Source organism: Trachemys scripta, chromosome 4 (genome assembly GCF_013100865.1).
Source record: "Trachemys scripta elegans isolate TJP31775 chromosome 4, CAS_Tse_1.0, whole genome shotgun sequence".
NCBI lineage: Eukaryota > Metazoa > Chordata > Testudines > Emydidae > Trachemys > Trachemys scripta.
In genome coordinates, this window is record NC_048301.1 from 65615317 (window position 1) to 65633168 (window position 17852).

The 17852-nt window shown below is 40.8% G+C and overlaps 1 protein-coding gene across 6 annotated transcripts in view; it reads right to left on the reverse strand.

Annotated features, from left to right (window-relative positions):
• Positions 1–17128, reverse strand: part of SIPA1L1 (signal induced proliferation associated 1 like 1) — a 378635-nt gene extending 361507 nt beyond the window's left edge. For all 6 annotated transcript variants that reach the window (XR_004645561.1, XM_034769297.1, XM_034769296.1 and 3 more), the window contains exons 1-2: positions 17046–17128; positions 16039–16101 (exon numbers count right to left, since the gene is read on the reverse strand). The gene's annotated coding sequence lies outside the window, so the exon portion shown is untranslated. The remainder of the gene's footprint in view (positions 1–16038; positions 16102–17045) is intronic.
• Between the last annotated feature and the right edge of the window lie 724 nt (positions 17129–17852).

The following is a 17852-nucleotide window of genomic DNA, read 5'->3' on the forward strand; positions in this document are numbered from 1 at the left end:
AAGCCACAGAAGTTAAAATAATTCAGGCAGATATCTAGCAGCAGAGTGGGGGCTATCCATTTTATTGCACTCAGTACAGCATGTATGATACCTGCCTTGTGGGCAGGTGGTGTATGTGCGCCTTTAGTGCAAGTAACTCAGAGCCCTCAGAGAGACAGGATGGGCACTTGAGACCAGAGTGGTTGAACTGGAGGAACTAGGGGAGACAGAGAGGTATATACGCAAGACTTTCCAGGACACAGTAAAATGGCCCCACCCCCAGCATGACAGCCTCTGTGATATTCAGGAGAATGAATGTCTTGAGGAAGGAGAGCATCAAGCTGGAGCAGAGGGAAATGATCCCAAATTGGGGATCCTACTTCCAGATGATGTCATGGTTTTCTCTCACACTGAGGATACCCTTCCTGGGGAAGGGACCCCAGTTATTACAAAAAGCAGGTAATAATAACTGGAGGATTTGATTATGAGAAATACAAGTAGTTGGGTTTGTGTTGACCAGGAAAACCATATGGTGAATTGCCTACCGGCTATGAAGGTTGGGGACCTCAAGACATCTAGATAGATGCATTAATGAAGAAAGGACAGAAGTTGATAAAACACAGGTAGGAACTGAAGGGAAACAATCATATGAAAGAGTCTCATTCAATTTCATCATATGAAGCAATCAAATTTTTGAATTGCTCCGCTCTGGCTCCGCTCCAGCTCCGGGCAAAAACCTACTGGTCCGTGCTCCAGCTCCAGCCTCTGCTCCAAAACCCTGACATGAAGGTAAACAACTAAATATTGACAAATTTTATAAGTGCTTGTATACAATGCAAGAAGTCTAAGGCGGGTGAACTTGAATGCCTGGTATTAAATGAGGATATTGATATAATAAGCATCACAGAAAGTGGATGGAATTTTGATAATCAATGGGATGTGGTAATACCAGGTTATAAAATATATAGGAATGACAGAGTTGCTCGTGCTGAGTGACCATAATGTAATTAAATTTAACATCCTTGTGGGCAGGGGAAACACAAATAAAACGCACTACAGTAGCATTGTAGTTAAAAGTAACTATATTCCTCTCTTGGACTTAAACAGAGAAAAAGAGGTGATTAGAGGCAAAAAGGCATATTTTAAACATTCGAAGTCAAATCCTACTGAGGAAATAGAAAGGATCATGAACTCTGGCAAGTCAATTGTAAAAGTATAATTATGCAAGCCAAAAAGAATTTGAAGAGCAACTAACAAAAGACAAAAACTAACAAAAAAAATGTTTATCAGAAGCAGGAAGTCTGCCAAAAAAATCAGTGGGGCCACTGGACGATTGAGGTGCTAAAGGAGCATTCAAGGAAGACAAGGCGATTGCAGAAAAGTTAAATGTATTCTTTGCATCAGTCTACACCACAGAGCATGTGAGGGAGATTCCCACATCTGAGGAACTGTCCCAGATTGAAGTGCTGATAGAGGAGGTCTTGGAACCACTTGACTTCAATGAGTTCTGTATCAGATCTTAGGCAAGGGATCAGGGTGTACAGAACCACAAAAGCATACTTACTAACCTTCACATTTCAGCCTGTGTATCTCCACTCAGGGAAAATGAAAAAGGTTCTTCTATATTAACAGCAAAACACTTTAAGAAATGGAGATTACTCATGCTGCAGTTTGAGGACAGAAATATGCAAAACAAAAATATCAGCTTATAGGTGCTTCACTGAAACAAAATCTCATATAAAATACTTCTCAGTTGGTAGCATTCAGAATAGACTTCCATGGAAAATTAACACCCAATCTCTTTGTGAACTTCTCCAGTACTCCCAATAAACTTTAGAGGAATGACATGTGCAGTCCTAAGACTATAATGTTTGAGTTAAACCAACCCTCAAGTCACCATGCAGCATAGCAATTTGTTTCCAGAAATACAGCCATCTCAACATGTTTTATGAGAATGTGCTTCCAGCAATGTAAGAAGTTGTGCTAGTGGGATTTAAAACTAAAAACAATACTATCCAAGCATTTACATACAGTAAGCTACCAACTAAAATGGGGGAAATGTTGAGTTAGAACATGAGGCTTATTTGTCATTTTTAACAAGGCTCAGCACAGGGATTCAATAGACTACACATTTCAGTGCAGCCAGACAGTACTTTAAATCTAATTTAATACAACTCTTCTTGAACACAGAAAGATTGTCAAAATGCAACTTGTGAAACAAAACTTCCCAGTCTTTATTGGATATTTACCCCAGTTATATCTTTATTTAGTTTAATTTTTTAAAAACACATGTACTTCTAACAGCCTTTGGTTTGACAGTTTCTTATAAATGCACTTCAGGTTTACAGATTCCTCATGGTCCTATTTGTTGCATGCATCAGCTTGTTCTGTTCATTCTGCAGTTTTATATACTGTGTGTCTCACTTTATTATTACAGCTCAAGATGTATGACAATAGTTTACTATCAAACTAAGAATGGGAGTCTGAGCAGGCAAAGAAAGCCCAAAGTAGTTTATTGAGTTACTTAATATAGCATTTTGTAGCACCACCACATATTATGTTGGAACATTATTCTACTAATCTTTGTCACTAATGAGGCAAAAGAATGGAAGTCAGTAACTCTGAGTTCTATTCTTGACTCTGCAGTTTACCTGTGCACCCTCCAGGCAAGTCACACAACACTAGTGTCTGAGTATGCTTTTTTTTTTTAAATCGGGAAAATACTATAACCATACTTCACAAGGATGTTGTGATGGTTAAACTCTTTAATGAGTGAGAGGTGCTATAATGATGAGTGTTATACAAATGTAAACAAAAGAAAAATGCCATCTCAAAATGCACTCATAAGTGAACAAGATCAGGCTGACTCAATACTGAACCAATACCCAAACATGAGGCCACCAGGCAATATGATATTCTGTAGGAGATGCCACCTTCTGGATAAAATGTAGAACAAGGGTCCTGAGCACATGAAGTCAATGTGGAAAGTGCCAAGAGATTTTCAAAGTACACAGATGTTAGCTTCGGGGTCTTGACTAAATTCCAATTTGGTAATTAGTCAGCTAATCTCATTTCTCTTTATACTTTAAACCTAGTAAAATACTCTTATCTTAAACTGTTGTGCAAAACAACTGTTGTGTTTAATTCCAGAGATAGCTATTCACACCCAACCTTGTTTCTCTAATATCCTGGGACCAACACAGCAAACAAATATTCAATCATCATTAATAACCATGCCTCAGACATATTTGTGAAGGGCTACACTATAGTACAGCTATGGACCTTTGCAGTCTACTTGATTTCTTTTCCAAAGCAAAGAAACCTTTAAATACAAGTTAATAACTAAATTAGAAACAACGATAACTCATATTCTCAAGTTTTGCCCATACTGCACATATGCACCTGAATGACTTTTAGGACCAACAGATATAGACTTCAACCAAACAGCAGTGGCACTTCATAGTTAGCACAGCTTTGGTTTCTGCCTTTTGAAAAAGATGCACTCCACTGACACCAAGCTTTGCTGCCTTATGCTCTCAGTACCCAACACTTGATTAAGGCCTGGTCTACGCTACACAGTTAAATCAATGTAAGGTAGTTTACATCAACCTAATTATGTCAGTATGCCTTGCCCTGCCGATGTAATTCCCTACTACACTGACAGAATAACTCCACCTCCATGAGAGACATAGAATGTGTGTCAGGGTAGTTAGGGCAACACAGCATCTTTGTAGACACTGCCTTACTTACATTGGCTGTTGGTTGTCTTGTCATTTTCATGACTCCAGCATGGAGCCATGAAATTGACAATAAAGCTGGACAGCAGCTGTCCCTAGCTCCCCACTCCCAACCAGGCTGCAGCCAGGAGGCTCCCCACTCCCAGCTGGGAATGGGGAGCCAAGAGCCAAGAGCCCAGGGGGGCAGCTGGGCTCCTAGCAGGGAGCCACACGGAGCTGAAAGCCATGGCTCTCACCCACCACACTCCCCTCTTCAGTCAGTGGAAGCACTCCTCGTGAGGAAACGCACCACCGACAGAAGGAGGGTAATGTGGACATAGGAGCATGTCTACACTACAGCTCTAAGTCGACCTAAGAGGTCAAAAGATTTTCCAAAATGTCAAGATCTTTTTTCACCTACACCTGGTGACAGCAAAGAAGGTACCTGTTGCTATTTCTTATTTTTTAAATAGAAATATTTGCATTGAAAATCAAGTGATGCAAATACAATACACAATAACTTATTAATAACACAAGTACGGATATCCGTTTTCTTTAAAAAAAATATGCATGCATTCAAAAAAAATTTTTTATTTGGCAACATCTCTTTAAGCCCCTAAAATGGAAAGGTTTTTACCTCATTTATCAGCTACAGATAAACAGTGTAGATGCATAAACCAATCACAACTTAAACAGGGGTACTCTGCATCATACTGTGCATATAATTACTTGATTTTAAAAATGTTAGCTCTCAATGGTGCTTAAGTACTTTAGCTGCAAGCATATGCATGTAACACCCACATACTGTAGCACAGCCAAGAACTTTTGTTGCCACCTGTAAAATGTTACTGAAATAGCGCAGCCCTGCATCAGAAACTCTACTCTTGCTCCATGTAAAGAAGGTAAATGGAGTACAGAAGGTCACACAAACAAATATACCTTCTTCAATATCCATTGTTATAACTTTATATCTAAAACCTCAAGACGAATATCTAATTCCCAGATTTGTTTAAAATAACTGTAAATGAGAAACCATTAAACAGCGTTAGTCCTTAAACTAGTATCTACACTAGTATTTTTTGCAGAAATGTACTATCATCACCGGGTGCATCACTGGTGATAGCAATAGCTCTAGTATAAGAAGGCATATGTGTTTTAGCCATTACGTCATCTAATCATACTAGGCAAAGGCCTATGTGAAGCTGTGGGTGTAAAGGTTCTACTATACGACCAAGGCCTAGCAATCAGCTAGGGCTGGAGATACCTGCAAGAATCTGAAGAGAAGCAACAGCCCAAACTCCAGACTGATTGTGTTCTTTGCAGCGTTCGGGGGGGGGTAGGGGAGGTGGGGTGTTTCCATTCCCCTACCTCTCTGTTCACTCTCCAAGAGGGAACCACAGGGAAACCAGGGGGAAAGCATCTCTTTAGCCCCATCTCTTCTTCCTTTACACCCTCTCTCTGGATGATCTGTCCAACTCACATAGTTTCAACTAGCATATTTACACAAATGACTCAAAAATCTCCTTTTCTACTACTGGAATACAACAAAACCCACAATACCCTCCAACAAGACCCAAATATCAGTTTCTCCACTCTCTTATGTTGGATGTTCTGCTGTCAACTTTAACTTAACGTGGCCAAAGCTAAACTCCTGATCTTTCCACCAAAACTCTCTTTACTCTCCACTTTATCATTATTAACACGATAAGCTTCCCAATCTCTCAGGCCTGTAACTTTGTGATCACATTTGACTCTTCCATTTCTGTTGCCCCATACATTCAGGCTGTATCCAAATCTCATCTCTTCTTGTTCAAAACATTTCTAAGATCTTATCTTTTCTTTTTCTAGACCAGTGGTGCCCAAACTCTTACTGTCACACCCCCTACTTACCAGTAACGGAATCTGTTTGTGCCTTCCCACCCCCAAATTACTGCACAGTTGGCTCAGCAGAGGAGATTGGGCTGAAGACAGAACTGAGGGCTGAACTGGGGAAGGAGGAATTGGGGTTAGAGGCAGAGCTGGCCTGGGGACAGAGAGGGAATGAGGCAGAGCTGGGCTGGCAATGGAGCAGGGGGCAGCGTGGAGCTGTGGCTGGGACCAGAATTGGGCAGAGGGCAGAGTGTAGCTGTGGCTGGAGCCAGAGCTGGGGTGGAAGTGGGGTGGAGCGCAGCTGCAGCTGGGGCTGGAGCAGGGGATGGAGTGCAGCTGTGGATGGGGCCGGAGCAGAGCTACAGCCTCATGGGGGCTAGCCTGGGCCCTGCTGCGCCCTCCCCAAACTTTCCTCCACATCCCTTTAGGGGGTGTATGCCCCAGTTTGAAGACCACAGACAAAATTCTCATCACCTCCTGTTTTCATTACCATCTCCAGTCTCCTTAACACCCATATTTCCACTCTCCAATCCATTCAAAACACAGCTGCAAAAAATAATTTCCTTGACTTCTCACTCTCTCCCTGGATACACCTCTTTCACCACATCAACTTCAAGCTTCTTCTCCTCTTCAAAGCCCTCTACAACTGATCTCCTCCCCAATTCTCTGCTTGCTTCTTACAACATCATGCATGTCCCAATCTGCCCAAGATGCTGGTCTCAACTGACCATCTGTCAGCTTCCCACACAAATATCTTCTTCCACAGTGCCCCGTACGTCTTCTCCCTGAACTTGTTTGTAAGGCGACTGTCTTCTTCATCTTTAAATCTCCTAGCCTTCTGCTTTCACATCCATGAGAAAACAACCAATTAATAAAGCCTAGGCTAAAAAGTAATTAGGAATACTTGACACCTGCAACATATACAAATTTGCTATTTTAAAAATCAAATACCCAAAATCTCTTCCTCTTCCAATCCTTCACAGGGTTATTTGTCTTCTTTGGTTGTACACTTATTGATGATGGGTCTGTATGTGATCAGTCTTGCTTGTGCACTACAGAAATTCAATTATTATAAATAATAAAAGTCAACGAACAAGACCAAAGTCTAACTTTCATATTTCTCCCTCCCCATCCCCCCATTTTGCTCAGATGATGGTCTGAAATAAGTATTTGTTATTCCAGTTTTCTGAAACCTGTATACCGTATCAGGTGCTGAGCAAGCTGAAGAGCACGTCCACAACGTGTGCTCTCTTGTCCTTGACAGGAATAAACGTGTTGGCACTTTGAGATAAATATCTCCCTGTAAGTAATGAGACGCTGAAATTAAACACATTAAAAGAAAGGAATAAAATGATAGTTGTCCAACTACAGAAAATTGCAAAATGTCCTTTCAGCTGCTTCTCGTGTGAAAGCATTCTCTTGTAAATATTGGGATTTGACCAAACTGGCAGTCAACATATAATAGCTTTTTTGACTAGTTATATTTGACCAAAGCAGTGGTCCTAACTAGGATGGATTGAATCTTGTCATGTAAGAGTTACCTGTTCATTGCTATTCACTTGTTTTAATAGTCATTTTAAGTTATCACTCAGTTTAAAAATCTTGACCACACCAACATTTATGTGAATGATTACATCCATAATATCCATTTTATTGTCACAAACAGATAATTCCTTTAGCATTCGGGGGATGGGGGGGAGGGGAGGGGAAGAAAGGTTAGTCTCTCTTTTTATTTAGCCTAGTATACTGATAGTTCTTTAAAATTCTCTTTTCACATCTGAAAGTAAACACTTGTACCACAGTGCTCATATTAAAGGATGTCATGACAAAGTTATTAAATGACAAACAAATCTAAGTAGGTTTAAAGATTAAGGGTTTGACTACAGGAGTGGGTTATTCTGCAATAAATTAAGATGTGAATTTAAAGCAGAATAGCAATTCTACAATATCTTCCTGTGTGGACACTCTGGCTATGGCTACACTAGAGAGTTTACAGAGGCACAGCTGCATTGAGAGAGCCCTCCCATTGACTTAATTAATCCACCCACAATGAGCAGCAGCAACTATGTCGGCAGGAGAAGCTCTCCCGCCGACATAGCACTGTCCACACCGGCGTTTAGGTCACTGTAACTTATGTCTCTCAGGGAGGTGGCTTATTCACACCCTGAGCGACATAAGTTATATCAACATAAGTGGTAGTTTAAACATACCCTCTTTTTCAGAAATCAGAGTGCCATTTTCTAGGTTAGCTTAATCTGCTTCCAAATTGAATTAAACTAAACCGGAAAAGACACTCTTAATCCTGAGGAAGTGCATCCACATGGGGAGTTATTCCCTAACAACTATTGCAGTCAATTTCCCGATGTAGACAAGCCTTTAATAAAGCAAAAAAAAAAAAAAAAAAAAAATCTTTTCATCTTAGGAAAAACCATACAATTCCATTTTCATTTAGTATATATTTCATAATTTCCTCTTTCTAATTAAGAGAGGCATTGGTGTTTTAATAACGATCACCTCTACTTTTTCTGCAGGATATTGCAGTGAAGATATAATGCTGACTTTTTGACATCACAGTAACTTCCATGGAAACAAAGCTATATCAAATACAGGCTGATGACTTCAGACATGTTAGGAAGACAGCCTTATTCAGACATGACCTTTTTCAATAACTGGAGAGGGAAAATGCAAGAACAAGAACTGGCCAAGTAAATTGCTTTCTTTCTCTGCCTTCACAAGTTTGCTTTAGCTTGAAAGTTGTTCTCTAGGTTTCATTCTTTGCTCAGGCTGTTGAAAACCATGAAAAGTAATATAATGGTCTACTTTAGAGATTCTTAAACTTCATTGGCACCGCGACCCCCTTCTAAAAACAAAAATTACTACTTGACCCTGGGAGGGGGGACCGAAGCCTGAGCCTGCCCAAACCCTGCCGCCCCCCCGGGGGAGGGGCACCAAAGCCCAAGCCCCATTGCCCTGAGCGGGGAGAAGGGGAAGCACTCAAAACCCAAGGGCTTTAGCCCCAGGCAGGGGGCCTGTAACCTGAGCCCTGCTGCCCAGGGCTGAAGCCCTCCAGTTCAGGGCTTCAGCTTCAGACCCAGCCCCGGGCACCAGCAAGTCTAATGCCAACCCCGGCAACTCCATTAAAATGGGGTCAGGACCCCAAAGTTTGAGAACCACTGGTCTACTTTTTTAAAAAAGAGTCACCAAAATATGTACAACAAAAGTTTTGGCCAACTTCAGAATTGAAACTACAACAATATTGCTAATGTAATGTAGTCTGTAAAAGATACATACTAATTTATGAAGTCAAGAAGGTTTGAGGTTTTTTTTGTTTTGTTTTTTAAGGGATTAGAACATATAAAACTTGTAGAATTATTCAGTCCTTCAGCATAGCCTAGAAACTTAAAATCCAATTTAGTCTTTCAAAATTATGCATTTAATGCTAGAAGCCTGGATTGTATCCAGCAGAAACCTGGCAGGCCCACTAACATTTACTCTGCAGAGTGCAGTATCCACTTACATGAGACATGTACAAATATCTCCTTTGCCACCATCCAATTAAACAGTTCCATGCAAATATAGGTTAATTAAAATGACTAAGGAGAAGGAGAAATATAGAGTCCAAACAGTGTTGCTCCTTAACTGAGTACTTCATTCTTACAATCTAAAGAATTCAGACTGCCAATTCAGTAAAGAAGTGTTGTCTTGAACAAGACTATAAGATACACTTACCTGTGATCAAATTCAAAATAATAGTTTTCCTGTGAAGTGATAGTCTTAGTTATTATATTAATCTGTAAAAAATAAATATCTATTTGCACTGAGACAATACCTCTCAAAAAAGTCTTTACCGGTTTGAATTTACTTTTCCACATTCTCAGGGGCATATAAATTATTATTTGTTGTCCACGAATTTCTAATCTACTTTCCCCCCTCCCCCCACTGGTACACTAGGTCTCGCCTTTGTAATGCAACAGCAAGTGAAGTTTGCTTTATTCTGTAAGCATCAGCTCTTCAGAAGTTTGAGAGTTCACTTTATTGCACTGTTCAAAGACAGACATTAAAAAACATGATGTTTTATTATTGGCCTCTTACAGAAAAGTGTGTAGTTCCTAGATGTCAGTGGATAAAAGAAATCAGGATTTCTGCCACAGAGGTCTGCAACCTCACAGCCATAATTAAAGCACGTGGATAGCCATGGATGACACTGCTGATATCCCAAGCGAAAAAAAAAACACAAAATGGACTACACATGAAAAGAGTACAAAACATTTTAGCTGAGCCACAAAAAGTTTGCTACTAAGATGCTTTGGATTTTTTAAAAGACAGCTAAGAAATTCCTACAACTGCCACTTCATAATTTAGTGCTTACTTTTCTCCATCATTTATCTGAACCAGAGAGAGATTGGAAAAAGTTGAAAAACACATTCTTTTTGAAATATTTGCTACAAAAGGTCTAAGATTTGCACTGTATACTTCAGGTGAGTATATGAAATACAAAGCGAGATGATTCTTTTACATTAAACATGGAAGTAACAACTGCAATTTGTTATTTTAAGACTTAGAAACAAAACAGGTCATAAAGTAAACAATAAATATATTTTAATTTCAAAAACAAAAACTTTAAGTTTTTCAGTATTATGTCAAAACTAGGTAGTTACTGGGCAGAACAGCGACATGTATTTTTTGTACATGTTTTCGTCAAGCAACGTGTCACCTCTTGCAACCATTAGCTGTACTTGGCTATGCAACAAAGTAGGCAACAGATGTGAAGCGAGGTATTTGCTTACTTTCCTGGCTGAAGGAAAGATACTATTAAAACCGACACTGTGATACCAATAGGCAGCGACTATGTTTCAGTGTAAAAGAACTCTTCTTAAACAGATTTGAAAGACAACTTTTCCTTATAGATGTCCTCAATTTCTACTACAGTTAGCACTTCATACCAAGACAAAACAAAAGAAACCAACAAGAAGAATAAACTGGTTTAAAGGCAAATCTGTTGTGACAGTAATATTTTCATCAGTTATCAATACTTAAAAGCCAACAGATAGGATTTTCCCCATGATCTATTTGATTGAAACCTTTACATTTTCAAACCACTGAAATAGTCCTTAACACCTGTGAGGTAAATGTTATCCCGATTTTACAGATGGGAAAATTAAAACAGAGAGGATAATTCTGTGCCCAAAGTCACTGAAGGAGTCTATCTCAGAGCTGGGATTACAACTTGGAATTCCTGTCTCACAGTCCTATGCACTAACCAGAAAGTCACCCCCATCTCCCAATAATGCTTAGCAAATGCTATTTTGAAAGTACACACACAACATATCTCAACACAAAAATAATCCAGATAATTTATACATAGACAAGTTGTTTTACAGAACCTTGCATTTTCCAGGACTACGATAAGAAGTCTGTCAGTAATGAACAGCTGCATACAACTCTATGGCTGATACTTATCATTCTAGCATCTGAACCAGGCATTTAAGTTTCAAAAGTACTATGAATAGAAGCAGCGAGGATGAATTTTGATCTAACCAAACAGAAATCTACAGAGGTTTTATATATTCAGATCTCTTTGAAACAGCACTAAAAAGCATCATCCAATAGTGATTATGAAACTCACCAATTGCAGAGATTGTTTTGTAATTAATTAATTAGCTCTATTCAAATGACGTTCTCTTTAGGAACATTCACACAAAGAAAACAAAAATCTTCAGAACCACTAAGCTAATGTTACACTAAGCAAAACAGGCTCATGGTAGATCCCAATCCAGACTTTTAAAATCCCACTTGTCTACTTGTATTAGTAAAGAGGAAGCTGAATAAAAAGGACCAAACTCATTAACTTCTGTAGAATTTAAGCTTCCATGTTAAAAAGAAAAAAAATATCTAGCCCTTATGTTAATGTAGATACCCTTCCAAATGTAAGCCAATACAGGATTCTCTTCCTGAGCCCACAGACAAAGGACTCCAGTGTCTCTGCAGCTACTCATAGGTCTCCCCTCAACTCAGTGGTTCTCAACCAGGGGTCTGGGACCACCTGGAGGGCCGCAAGCAGGTTTCGGGGGGGGGGGGGGGCGCCACCAAGCAGAGCCAGCATTAGGGTACATCCAGACTACCCGCTGTATCGGCAGGTCACGATCGATTTATCGGGGATCGATATATCGCCTCTCATTAAGATGCGACATATCGATCCCCAAACGCGCTCCCCGTCGACTCCGGAACTCCACCGGAGTGAGCAGCGGTAGTGGAGTCAACGGGGGAGCTGCAGCCGCCGATCCCTCGCCGTGAGGACCCAATGTAAATCGATCTAAGATACTTCGACTTCAGCTACGCTATTCACGTAGCTGAAGTTGCGTATCTTAGGTCAATCCTGCCCCCCAGTGTAGACCAGCCCTTAGACTCGCTGGGGCCGAGGATAGAAAGCCAAAGCCCCGTTGCCTGGGGCTGAAGCCAAAGTCTGAGCAATGTAGCTTCAGAGCCCTGTAGCATAGGGACCCAGGCAATTGCCCTGCTTGCTACCCCTGAACGCCAGCCTTGGCTTTTATATGCAGAAAACCAGTTACTGTGGCACAGGTAGACCATAGAGTTTTTATAGCATCTTGAAAAAGCACTTCAGAAAGAAAAAGGTTGAGAACCCTGTCCCAACTGACACCAAAGTATAAGACTGCTATCTAGAACCCAGGGGTAGAACTGATACTGCTATGCATCACGTTAGTTTTACAAAGCAACTGCTTAGAAAAAGCTAGAACCAGTCTGAGGCACTAAAATATTGCTACTCAAACTCACTGATAGTTATAGTCCCATCGCCATTTTTAGTAGCACCCTCAAAATATAATATTTAGGCATCCATCTAGCACGTGTACGGTAAAGTGTACAAGCTCTCCCCCAGTTTGGGGGTTTTATTTTAATTAAAAACAAGAACCACCACAACCTTTCACATCCCATAAGATACCACTTTAAACAAATTCAGCGTAATGTCCATAATTTAAAATGAATTCACTGATACATTAAGATTAACCTACTTAAAATTTCCCATTTAGAGAGATCTATTTGAAGTCAAGCCACTGAGTCATATCTCCCTGGAAACGTAAACCATGGAACAATCTAACATGTATTTTTTCCTGCTAACAAAAAGGATATTTAACGTATGATTACTTTTAAATGCAGAATGCTGCATTGCTAAAGGAATAACAGATTGGGGTCTGTACCCCCTTTAACAAAGAAGCTTTAGGCAAAGTCTCTTAAAACCTGGAAAAGAATGTGGGCAGTTTTCTGGATGGCAGGTAACTTGAAATTAGTGGAAGTCCATTTTCATACTAGATACTATATAGAAATAACAAAGTAATCTTTCTTCAGGAAGAGGAATTCCAGAACAGTAAAGCCTCCATCCTGCTTTCCGATAGACAGTGCACAGCACTGGAAAAAGTTCAGCTACTGCACATGTGAACAAAAGAAGAATAATCTGAACACTGATTTCAAAGTAAATAAAGCAAGGACATAAAGATATTATGGAATTATCATACAAATTTTTAAAAAGTTAATCACGTTAACATGTTGACAGCCAAAGAAACACCAACATAAAATATTGTTTCCAACAAACCAACATGCAGGTTCAATCAGAATAATTTTTAAAGCACTGGAAATATCAACATTAGAAAGCCAACCAATCTATGTGATCAAAATTTTGATGAGGGCAATGGTGCAACTGTTTCCACGCAACAGTGGGATACCCTGGATTTCCAACCAGTAGCACAAAGAACTGAAATAGTTAGCAGCACACCCCTTATTGAAGGGATTAAACTATTGATATGGAGAAAACTGTGCTTTTTTCTTCTATACAATCAATACACTACAGTATAATACAGAAAGCAGATACAAAAGAGTGAAATGGGCCTCAACTCTTTCACATACTAGAGTAACTTGTGTGTTTTCTCAGTGGCTTGTCCTTTTTTCACTTGGCTTTCCTCTGTTTGCAAGAATCTGATCTTCCTGAACCAAATACTCTTGCTAAGGAGAACAAAAACAGAATTAAATAATTGTTTTGGTAAGATAAAATCTGTGTTCAGTAATAGTAGAGTCTACAATTTTGCAAATAAAAGTGTGTCAGATATAGAGCGGAGAAATATTAATAAGATTGAGGAGAGAAGTTACATTAGAATGCAAATAAAGTTCTTGAGATACCATAGGCAAGAGAGTTCATAGACAAGGAAAAACCTCTCAGTCATTTTGAAGGCCTGGGGAATGGAGGTAAGATTTTTGGACACACGATCAAAATAGACTTAAAACAATAGCTACAGAAATGTAGAAAGCAATAAAGACATTTGCTAGACCAAGAGGGATAAACAGAAAAAGAGCAGAAAAAAGAAAATCCATGAACAAAGAAGTGATGATCCGACATGTTAAGGCAGAAATAATAAAGACCAATGAAGAATACAGTAGTGCACAAATCCCAATTAAAATTTCATTTCCATTCTCTATTTCAGTTATTTCCCTATTAGACTTCTTTATTCTTATGCTCACATCTACACCTGCTAGTAGTCACAACCTTTGTGCAGATTCCTACATTCAAGTCACAGCCAGTGACCCCATTTTGCTTGTCACTTTGCAATATAAAAAGTTCACTTAACCATAATTGTTAACCTCGTATTTCCATCTCAACTAGTAATACTAACAACTAAACACAAAATAACAGCAGTAGCACCTACTCAATGCATTACTGAGCAACATACTAAGTGCATTTTCCTTAATCAACTGACCATGTGTAAGCCAATTACACAGGCAACTTAAAAGTTTTTCTGTTCCTAATTATCTATTGTTACGAAGATTTAATTCATTATTCAAATAATGTCTATCATGTAATTCTGACACTTCTACTACCTGAACTCTATGAAGGCTCCCATTAAAAAAAAATCATTAAAAAAGGAAATGCAATGTGTTTTTTTTAATATTACCAGCAAAAAATCTCAAATTCCCACATTGTTTCTGACTTAATGACTAGTATGACATCTGATGGCCTAAGGCATGAAAGCCTTGACAGTGAAATACAATTTTTAAACCATTTCTTTGAGACTTCTAATGCAAACTTTTGCTTCATTATTTCCACTTTTCTGATCCTCCCCAAAAGGAGGGGGGAAAGGAGTTAGTTTGGCTTGATTGCACCTTCTAAATAGAAAAATAATGACCAACCTTTCCATCAAACAAAACGGCAATTACATGTTATTCAATCAACACTTATGCTGACTACAAGCAAATGTTATAGAAAAAAATTCTATTTTCTCCTTAGAAAATTGCTTTATGATTTAAACTTAAGAAAGTTAACACTTAACTCCCACGTAGCATTCACAATGGTCAAGGGTCTGAGTCAGAGTTTCATCATGAAAGGATTGCTTTCTAGAGGAAACACCAATCTAAGTTCACCCAGATAGAGCTGGAATCTAATGAAATCTGACACCTTCCCCTCCCACCCCCCCAAAAACAAATTTACATTGTATTATCAGCTAAGGACACAGCTCACAGATACATTTAGGCCAGCATGCATTAAGGGATTCATTAAAAACAGCATTACTAAAATATTCAGTGCAGATACTATTTTAAAGAAATCTTGTGAGCAATACTGCAGAAATGCACTCACAAATTTTAGAAAAAAATGTCTTCTCCATGTAAAAAGTCACACACACGCAGTAGTCAAGGTTACACAAGGAGATTTTCCTTTAAGTTGAGCAATTCCCTTTTTGCACTGCTGTTATCAGAAATGAATAGGTGCATTCCTCATTAAATGAACATGATCAACCTTATAATTGGTCAGCGTATGTGTATATTTTATTAATGAAAAGATATATGGTGAGGAATTCAATGTCACTAGTTTTGAAAATATAAAATGGAAAAGAGTGAAGAATGAGGTTGAAGTCTGCCCCCTCCTCTTTTCCCTCTTTACCTGGTTTTCCTCAAACACAAACACAGCAACTACTTTATTCCATGAGATCCAGTTTAAGGTATCCCCTGTGTTTCACTTCTCCAGACTTCAAGGAAAGAAATTAACCACCTTCAAACATTTCATTCCTCCACTCCCTTTCCAACAATATAAACATTTAGATTATCAGCACTACCTTCAAATGAGCTAATCATCATTATTGTGGTGTCAAAACTGATTCAAAACAACTACAAAGCAAAGCTGGCTTTTAACAAAAAGAATAAAGAGTAATGCTACTTGTGCACTTATAACCTCAAATAACTCACTTCTTATAGTGGAAACAGCCTTATAATCTGATTATCCCCCCCCCCCAAAAAAAAAAAAAAAGAAGGGATGACTTCATTTAAGAGATTTCTTTTTTTGTTTGTACTTAATCTGTTTTACTGATTTCATTAAATAGTGTATGCAGTACTATAAGTAATAAGTATATTCCCTAAATCATCATTGCCTATTGTCATTTCAGAACAACCTGTGCCTTGGTTCACTTAAAGAACTTACCCCCTTTTCCTTTCTTCCCCTCCTTGAACCGTTCAGACCCGTTCCCACTCAACGTTCCCCTTCCTAAAGAGAAAAAACACACATACACAAAAGCCATCACTGCTGCACCTCCTCCTTCCACCACCACCACCTCCCTCGGTTTTGTTCACAGGGGAAAAATACCATCCAGACTGGGAGGGGGGACGGATAAGTCCATGTCACTTTTTGCTGAAAAAGGAGGTATCCAAGGAGCAGCAGCAGGAGGTGGGGAAGAAAAGCCAAGTTAATATTGCTGCTTCTCCTTCTCTTGTTTAAGTTGGGGGCAGGGTGACTGAGTGTGAGGAATCCTTATGTCCAACCCCTTCTTTTTCTTCCTCCTCCTTCTGTCTCATCGGAAATCAGCTCCAGTCTGAGCCCCTGGCCCCAGGACTTTTTCCCTAGATTGTCTTGGGGCTGTTAAAGCCGTGCAGGGAGGGCAGAGAAAGAGCGATTCTCTCCCCGCATAGAATCAATACATCAGCGCTCCACAACCTCCCCCACAAAAATCTGGGGCGAAAGCAAGAGACAGAGATGGGGTGCAAGGACATGCTCTCCGCAGGATCAGTGCCACGCAAGGCTCGAGGACTCCCCACAGACACATGGCAGTTTTGGGGGTCAGGGTCTAACTGACCCAGGAATGGGGGAAGGAGATAAAGAGATTAAATTAAGAGGCTTGGAGGAATCTCGCCTCATAAGTGGCCAGTTCTCTCCAGGACCCTCCCCACCACCAAACTCTGAAGACTGCGGAGGAGGCGGCTTTCGATTGGGAAGGGGGCCGGCCGGTCTGGTTTGGTCTGTCTGCTCACGATCAGCTCCATTCACTCTCCCCCAGGCTCGGGCTGGCGGGTCGGGAAGGGGAAAGGGGTGCCTCGCTCCAGCTCAGGACGAGCTCCACGCAGGGCCCCCCCAGGCTAGGGGCTGCAGGACGAGGAAGGTGTCCTACCCCCGCAGGCTCCGCGCTACCTGCCCAGCTCCCGCACTGAACTCACCCAACAAAGTTGCTGCGGCTGCTGCAGGAGCCTCCGCGCTGCGCTCCCTCCCCAGCTCCCGGGATGAGCTCACCCCGGCGCCTGCTCCGCCTGCTGCCAGAGGAGCTCTCGCGAGAGAGGGGGAGGGGAGCAGCCTTCCTGCAGTTACTATAACAACGGCCAAGCGCTGGGCCTAGCGGGGCGGTTGCAGCCTGCGCAGGGTGAGGGAGTGTGTCGCTGTAGCTCCGGGGCTCGCCCGACCAGCCCTGGCGCACGCGGGGACCGTTTGCCCCCCACTTCGGCGCGAAAAGTCCGCGCAACAGGCGCCCGAGGTGGGATGAGACCGAAGGGACCCGGGCTCCAGCCAGCCGAGTTAGCCCCAGAGAGGCCTTTAGAGTCCGGATTTCGGGGAGGAGCGGACAGGTGGCAAAGCAGGGAAGTTACACCAGGTAGTCAACAGCAGTGTGCGTTAAGGACACGCACAGACCCCTTCGGGGGCAGGCCCAGGTTGTGACCGCTGCTGGTTCAATCTGAATGTATGTTTTGTTTAAAAAGAAAAAACCCTTAGGCTCCGCATCCTTGAGTAAGAGGGATACCACCTTTGAAATGCACCTTCCCCTCCACAAGGCAAGCCCCAGGCATTCCCAACCACAAAGCAACTGCACCTGCCCCCAACCGATAGTAGAGAGCTCATACATAGAGATCAGATTGATATCCTCACACTTTTTTTTTTTTTTTTTTTTTTTTTTTTAATGGAGATATCCCATCTCCTAGAACTGGAAGGGACCTTGAAAGGTCATTGAGTCCAGCCCCCTGCCTCCACGAGCA